The sequence below is a fragment of the Triticum aestivum genome, chromosome 1A (genome assembly GCF_018294505.1).
Source record: "Triticum aestivum cultivar Chinese Spring chromosome 1A, IWGSC CS RefSeq v2.1, whole genome shotgun sequence".
NCBI lineage: Eukaryota > Viridiplantae > Streptophyta > Magnoliopsida > Poales > Poaceae > Triticum > Triticum aestivum.
Window position 1 is genome coordinate 263,889,590 of NC_057794.1, and position 8,442 is coordinate 263,898,031.

Sequence of the window (8,442 nt, forward strand, 5' to 3'; positions counted from 1 at the left end):
GGAACAAAATTTGAAGGAGAAGAAGTTGATTTACCAGGGGCGGAGTAGTACGGAGATCTTGTTCTTCTGTTTTGGATCTAAGTTCTCCATGGCAGCGTTATTAGAGTAGCCTCTTTTGATTCATAGGATAAGATTATCATAGAAATATGAATCTTGTAAGAAATGAGATGACATGTATCTCAAATCCTATGAGTAGGAATAGGAAACAAGATGTCATTTGGTTGACACCAAAGGAATTTTTCCATTAAGTCTAGGCTCTTTTTTATTTTCCTATGAAATATGAAGGATAGAAATTAATCCTATGTAGGAATAGGAATCCATTCCTATGAACCAAAGGGCTCTAAAGAAAAAAAAATCCTATAAGAATCCTATCGTCTAGAATTTCTATGAAATTTCTCTAACAAAAAGGCGTAAGGTGGAAAAAGGAAGGAAATGGAGGCGCGTGCGGTGTTGAAGCTGAGTTCCCGATCCAAGTGGGTTAACGGGTCGAGCCCGTTAACTCCAAAGAAGAAGGCAGAAGAAAGCCGAAATGCAAAAGAAAATAAAAAGTAGGGCGCAGAAGTTGCCTGGGTTTGATGGACTACCTCTGAATTTGGGGTCAGACGGTTTCTATTTCCTCTTTACAATTCTGACGACTAACCCGATTCTGAAATTCAGTCGACTTGCACATATCCAGTCCCTTAATATAAAGGTCATTTCCTTGTATACAGCGTGGCCCTCATCTTGGTAGGCTGGAACTATTCCAAGTGTATGCTCATCATGACGCGATCCCCGGGGCGCAATTACATTCTGAATTATTAGTTCCTAGTAGTTGACTTCGTGCGTAGGTGATCCTCTTTATTCTCTTCCATCCAATGAACAAATCAATTCCATAATAAACAAACGAACGAACGAAACAACTGTCTCGGCGAGGGTAGACGACGTCGTGATCGGAGGCGGTTGACATGGCCGTGGTGCTCGGCGCGTTCGTGCCGGACACCGCGGCGCGGTGGCGCGGCGTGGTGGAAGGGGGGGTGGCGCAGGAGCTGGGCGTCGCGGCGGCCGCGAGGAAGCTGGCGGCGAGGCTGGAGAGCGTGGCCGCCGTGCTGGGCGACGCCGAGGCGCAGGCGGCGGGCGGGGACGAGGCCACAGCGCGGTGGCTCGCCGAGGTACGCGCCGCGGCGTACGAGGCAGACGGCGCCGTCGACCGGTGCAGGGTCGCCGCGCGCCGGCTCGGGGCCAGGGAACCCAAGCCGCCGCCGCAGCAGCAGCAGCAGGCGAGATTACTGCCTCTGACTTGAACAAACTAGGATCACACTGTTGCATTGCATTGCAGGTTTTGTTAATTAATTATTACCTTGTGCTCTCGTCATGGCGTGCAGGCTCTGCCTTGGCTGCTATCCTCCTGCTGCGAGGACGCCGAGCCCCACGGCGACATCGCCGCCGACCTCAAGCGCGTGAACCGGAACCTGCAGGCGATACTGAGGAAGCAGCGCCGGCTGCAGCTCCACGCGGCGTACGCGGCCGATCCCACCGTCCATACGCGGACGTTGCTGAGGCGCCAGCCAGCTGATCCCGGCATCGTCGGCACAAGGATCGAGGACGACGCCCGCCTGCTCGTCGATCGGCTGACGCAGACGGGCAGGCCAGCCACATGCGAAGTCGTCGCCATCGTCGGACCGGACGGCCTCGGCAAGACCAAGCTCGCGAGGATGGTATACGAGAGCGCGAGGGTGCGTTGCAGCTTCGGGACAACCTCATGGGTTCGCCTCTCCAGAGGGTACACGGAGGCCGGCCTGCTCTCGCAGGTCATCGACGCCTTTGGGGGCGACACCAAGGGCGGCGAGAGCGTCGCCGACCTCCAGGCAATGCTGACAGGCCTGGTGGCGAACAAGAGGTTCCTGCTCGTGGTCGATGACGTGTGGTACGGCGGGGTGTGGGAGGACGTGCTGCAGAACCCACTGGGCCGCGGCGGCAAGGTGCTGGTCACAGCGCGGCGCGGCAGCACTGCCCGCGAGATGGGCGCCAGCCTTGTCCACCGGGTGAAGAGACTCAGCACCGACGACGGCTGGCTGCTGCTCCGCACGGCGGCGTGCGTGGCTGACGACGAGAGCCAGCTGAAGAGCGTCGGCGAAAGGCTCGTCGAGAAGTGCGGCGGCATCCCTCTGGCCATCAAGGCGGTCGCCGGCGTGCTGAGGACACGGGAGGCCAGCGCCGACGTGTGGGGCGAGGTGCTCGCGAGCCCCGCGTGGTCGGTGAAGGGGCTGCCGGACGACGCCATGAAGGCGCTGTACCTGTGCTACGATGACCTGCCGCACCACCTGAAGCAATGCTTCCTGTACTGCTCGCTGTTCCCCCCGGGCTTCGCCGTCGAGAGGCGGGTGCTCGTGCAGCACTGGATGGCCGAGCGCTTGGTGCAGACCAGGAGCGGCGCCTCCGTCGAGGAGGTAGCCGAGGGGTACTACGATGAGCTCGTTGGCAGGAACCTTCTCCAGACGACGCAGGAAGACGTGCGCGGATGCACGATGCACGAAGCGCTGCATGCTCTGGCGCAGCTGCTCCTGCAAGGCGAGGGCTTCACCGGCGACGGCCACCGGCTGCCCGACGACGGCGACACCTCCTTCAGGCCACGGCGCGTCTCCCTTCCAGGAAGAAACATGGCTACGATACCAGAGAGCATCCTGAATTCGGAGATGATAAGGACGCTGCTGCTTCCCAGGAACCCACTGGCAACCGAAGGAAACATCTTCACGAGGCTGCATCATCAACTGCGAGTCCTCGACCTGAGTGAAACAGGAATTGAGCTCATCCCAGAGACTCTGGGGAATATGGTTCACCTGAGGCTCCTCAACCTGTCCCGGACAGGGATACAGGCGATTCCAGAGTCCATCAGCAACCTGTGGAGCCTGAAATTCTTGCTGCTGAGGGAGTGCAAGTCACTGCATGCTCTGCCCAAAGGCATGAAGCACCTGAGGGGGCTCAGAGACCTTGATCTTGCTGGAACAACGATCGACATTGCCGCGTTCAGGGTAGGCCAGCTGAGAAGCCTCACGTCGCTCCAGTGCTTCGCCGTGGCCAGCAAAGAGGACCGGGGTGGGTGGCCTCTGGCTGAGCTCAAGCACTTGTGCCAGCTGAGGATACTCCATGTGCATAAGCTCCAGAGGGCTCCCGGTCGGTCTGAGGCGGCTGAAGTGGCACTTGCCAGCAAGATGAGCCTCAGGGAGCTCGCGCTGTCATCCAGCGACGACACTGTCAGTCTGCCGCACACACCAACGGCGGTCAGGAAGATTGAGGATGTGCTGGAAGAGCTCAACCCTCCACCGTGCCTCGAGTCGCTAAAGATTGCTGGCTATTTTGGAGCCAAGTTCCCCAGCTGGCTCTCAGACATTTCCCTCCCAAATCTTCGCCGCCTCGACATCATCGGGTGCAACTTGTGCCAGTCCCTCCCTCCACTAGGCCTGATGCCAGAGCTGAGATCGTTGAGCATTGTCGATTCTTCAGCTCTCACGTCAATCGATGCAGAGTTCATGGGCAAATGCCACCACCCTGAGGTACCTTTTCCAAAGCTCGAGAACCTGCGCTTGCAAGGATTACCTAAGCTTGAAACATGGATGGATATCGAGGCAGGAACGTTGCCCTCTTTGCAGGCGATGCAACTCGAGAGCTGCCCTGAGCTGCGACGCCTGCCTGGCGGCCTCAGACACGTGACATCCTTGGTGGAGCTGCGCATAGTGGACATGGCGAGTCTCGAGGCTGTGGAGGACATTATTGCACTGAGAGAATTGAGCGTTTGGAACGCACCTGATCTGAAGAAGTTATCAGACATGCCTTCCCTTGAAGACCTTAGCATATCCCACTGCCCAGTGTTGCAGACTCTGGAGAACGTCGACAGCCTGCGAGCAGTGCACATATTTGATCATCAGTTGCAGGAGATCCCAAGATGGATCGAGGCACGTGCGGCAAAGCTGCGCTCGCTGGATGTCACAAGCACGATCAAACTGCTCAAGAGGTGCCTGGTGGATGGCCCAGACTGGCCCCTGATCAAGGACATTGTACAGGTACACGGGTCGACGACTGGTTCCGGTGATTACATATACTATTCCAAGAGCCCTTACATCTTCGATAGCAATGTGAATGCTCAAGGAAACGTTGAAACTGCTGCTTCTGATAGTGCTGACGAGGCGTCGGCAGAAAACAGAAATGCCAATCAAGATGTTGGGGTTACAGCTTCAGGTACTGGTTATATGCACATCAGTGGCTTCTTCGACTCAAAAGCAGTGAAAAAAGGAGCTCCCATGGCTGAAGGAAATGTGACCCATAGGAACACAGAAAGGAGAAATAGCCAACGTCGCATGCATAAGCTGGCAGAAGTTATTCCTGAGGAGGGTGAAGCTGAGGAAGATGCAGATTCAGTTGTGCTCTTTCCTGATCATCGAGCTAAATCACATTCACGAGTGGAGAAACAGCGTCCTGTTGTTAAAGATGATCGTAGTGGCAATAACGATACAGGCTTGCTGTCAAAAGTTACCCCTCAAGAAACTGGTCCTGATGCAACTAGGCGAAGAAGGTCAAAGATGGGAGAGGATGTTCATACTGATGCTGGCGCTGCTGGGGATTCTTCTGTTAGCAAATCTGCTGCTGCAGTTGGTCATAACTTGGTCCGTGAAGGATCTCGAGTAATCAACTGTACTGAAACTGATCAAAATTCAAACATCAGTGTACGTCAAAGCAAGGAATGCACATTGAATAAAGGAGAGGACTTTGCTAACATCAGTAAACAGACCAGGAGGGTTCATGACACTGCAAGTAAGGTGCCAACACAAGTAGTTGGCAGTGACTCTAAAGTATTTGGTAATGATAAACCTGAAAATAGTTCACCTGCTATCATGGCTCGCTCCAGGCAAGTAACATTCAACATAAGAGAAGACGATCATGCTGACGCCGATGTACATTCACCGAACACAATTAATCAGAAGAATGTCGGCAAGGTAAAAGTGACAACAACTTCTGCAAGTGCAAGCACAAATGCGACAACAATGCCAGAAATTCCAGCAGACAGAGAAGTGGCACCAAAATCTGTTGGCACTATTGATAGCAGTTTAATCCTTGAAGTTCATCACACAGTAAGTATTACTAAAGATTCTACTTGTACTGGTGTTGATAACACTGGTGGTCATATGGAGGACAGGAGCATCAGTTTGCCAGCCAATCCAAATCATGAAGAATCTAAAGCATGCATCGCTACTGAAACCACGTGCGATTCAGAGCCTTGCATGTTGCCTGCAAGTTTAGCCTGGCGCAAGCAACGGGGACTGAAGAAGCAAGAAGCCAGTTTCGCAGGTGCAGGCGGTGGCATAGGCGCATCCATCAAGAAAATTCCTCGCATGACAAACAAAACCTCGGAGAAAGTTACCTACAAAAGCAAGGCTGGGCCAATGGAACATCCATCTACTGGAGCATCCAAGAACACCGATCCACATTCGAACCCCGCGTGCACACCGTATTGTGCCATTGGTACAACTGAAGCAACCATGGCATACAGACACCACACCAGCAGCTACGCTGACAACGACAATGCTCATTTCTCCATCGACATCAAGGCCGACGACTCGCATCAGGCACCAAAGGTGTACACCGCCATTTGGGCCGACACCGACACGGACACCCTGCGAGCTCGGTTCCTCAGCTCGATGCAGCACCACCACAGGATGGCCTCCCGCCGTCGCCATCGCCACCGTAGGGCGAAGCACGGCTCTGGGAACACGTGGAGCATCAGCCCGGTTTTGGTGGTCGTCCTCCTTGTCGTCTCTGTGGCGCAGCTTCTGTTCATCATCTGGATGTACCGCAGGCTCCTGAACCAAAAGTAGGCGGCCAACATGTTAACTCCAGTTCTGCACTTGTAACATTCCTGCCAAGAAATGCTAATACTTTGCTCCTTTCTGGTGTCTCACTTGTTGTTATCTTTTGCTTTCTGCTTGTTTGTGTTGAACTCCGTTGGGGCTGCATCACGCTAATTCGCTTAATTGATTGGAAGCAAGCAACGCTGCTGCGATTGTCCAGGATAAAGTATAAACACATTCCTGCCAAGAAATGATAATAGTACTATCTTGTGCTCTTGCGGTTTTGCATCAGATTGATCTCTTAAGATTTGGAATGTAGGAGTATGATTAATCGTAGCCTCATTATGTCGTATTAGTCTTAACCTTTTTTTAGTGGATATTAGTCTTAACTCGTAAGAGCAGGCCTTTGGCAAGAAGGCGGTAGCGGGCTGCGCCTAGTGATTTTATCCCCAAAAATTCTGGCGGGAGCGCTTGCATTTTTAAGAACTTTGGCGCCAACAAATTTGGGCGGACTCTAGTCTCGTCTAGTCCAGTACAGCACTCGTACTCTATCTACGAGAGAAAGGAGAAAGGAGAGAGACAGAGGACCAAAATCTTGGGGAGGCGGAATGAGGAAGCAGAATAAGAAGACGTACCCGAGCAGGATCCGATCGTCCGGCGGCCAGACCACCCTGCAATCGTTCCTCGTCAAGCCCAGGTGGAGGGGAATCTTTTCCTCTTCCGAAATTTGCTCCATCTTGGATCTCTGCTTCTCTAACCCTTGCCTTCGTTTCTTGGATCCTCCAGAGTCGCCGATGGGGAACAAAATCCCTACCCGCCGGTAGCGGAGGACGGTGAGATTCCGAACTCCCCGCCGGCGCCGCCGAAGCGGGAGATCGTCAGGGTCACCAAGAAGACCATCAGGGTATCAATCGTTCTGCCCTTGTTCTTCCCCCTTACGTCACGCTTCTCCGTTCTTGATGGCGGCGGGACCTGGCAGGAGAAGGCGAGCGCGTTCTCGTCGGTGGGCTCCTCGGCGAAGCGCGGGGCTGGCGCGAGCGCTCTGGACGCGGCGGTGTTCAAGCGGTTCAACGGCTTGTCGCCCCCAGCGGCGAGAGCTGGCGGTGGCGCCGCCGCTGCGGAGGCGGGGGGCGACGCGGACGACGGCGATGGCGGCGTCCGGCTCGACGTCGAGGACATCGCGGCGGGGGGCCGCCGCTGGGAGTCGCGGAAGCGGAAGAGCCCCTTCGGTGCGTGCGCCCTCCATTTGCAGAGTTACTCTTCATGCTATCACGGCACTGATCTCAGGACGCGGTTTTTTACCTTCGCGTTCCGTCTGTAGCGTATATCTGAGGCGCACATCAACCATGCCATCAAATCAATCGGGCCCACCATCTTGTCAGCTCTCCGTGGTATTCGAACGCCCCATGAATATGGCACTGTATTCCAACCGATTGCTCAGGTAGTGGGACCAGGTATATAGATTCTTTTTCTTTGACGCGCAGGTCTACAGATTTGGCTGTCGCTAGTCCCCTGACTTCACATGCATCTTTATTCCTCCCTACTTTTTCATTTTACTCCTGGAGGAACCCAGCCAAGAAACCAGGATATTCGACAAGCACAGCGGCCAAGTTATTCCTCCCTACTTTGCTATATTATGTGTCAGATCTATATCTATCACACTAGTAATCCTTAGTTTATCTGCTAATTGTATGGACTGCAGTACTAATTACTTGACATAGCATTTTTTTGTCTAACCACGTGTCATGTTAGTACATGACCAAGATTTAAAACACAGGTGCTAAAAAGTGCGAGTACCGAGTTCTAGTGCATGTAGACCAAAAAGTGCAGGCATGCATGCTACATCGGTCCTAATCTGGCATATCTCTCTCTAGCTAGCACGTACGAAATTACAAGCATGCATATATCGATCATCCGGCCGGGTGCAATGGCTTGCTATTTACTGACATTCTTTTATCAAATGATAATAGTAATAATTACTGATATACCATGCATGTAAGTAGATTTTAGTTAGTCTTGAGATAGGTAAAAAAAAATTACGAGGATAATTGGTTTGATGCCAACATTTGGCATTGCCAATACTTGGCATGCCAATAATTGGCAATATCAAAAGTTGTCAAAAATTGGCAACTTCTTGTGAGGTTTTCAAGTAAACATGGTAGCCAACCAAGCACTAGCCAATATTTGGCATTTGCCAAATGTTGACATGCCAATTTTTGGCATTAAACCAATTATCCTCTACATACTTTGATTCAATTAACAGAGATTTGTTTTGTGCAGGGATGAAGTCATGTCTGTTTGATCTGAAATAAATACAGAAAAATGAAAGCATCAATGTCAAGTTGAAGACTTGAAGATCGGGATACTACTGACCTGCGTACTAACCAGTGGTGAATCTTGAAAGAAAATCGAGGGCGAGCTCAAAGGAAAAGCCAATGGCTCGTATCACATGGGCTACAAGATTTTGGGATACTGGCTATTTTGCTAAACAACGCGAAAGGAAAAGCCTTTATCGCATGGGGACGCGTCCGCTAGCTGCTACTCTGTTTCTGCTGCCACCGCTGCTTCCGCCATGCTGCTGCTACTCTACTTGCTGCTCTGCATACTGTACTGCTCTTGTTGT

At 52.6% G+C, this 8,442-nt stretch overlaps 1 pseudogene; it reads left to right on the plus strand.

The window, feature by feature from the left end:
• Positions 1 to 432: 432 nt before the first annotated feature.
• LOC123045391 (uncharacterized) lies at positions 433 to 8,042 on the plus strand (annotated as a pseudogene).
• Positions 8,043 to 8,442: the final 400 nt, after the last annotated feature.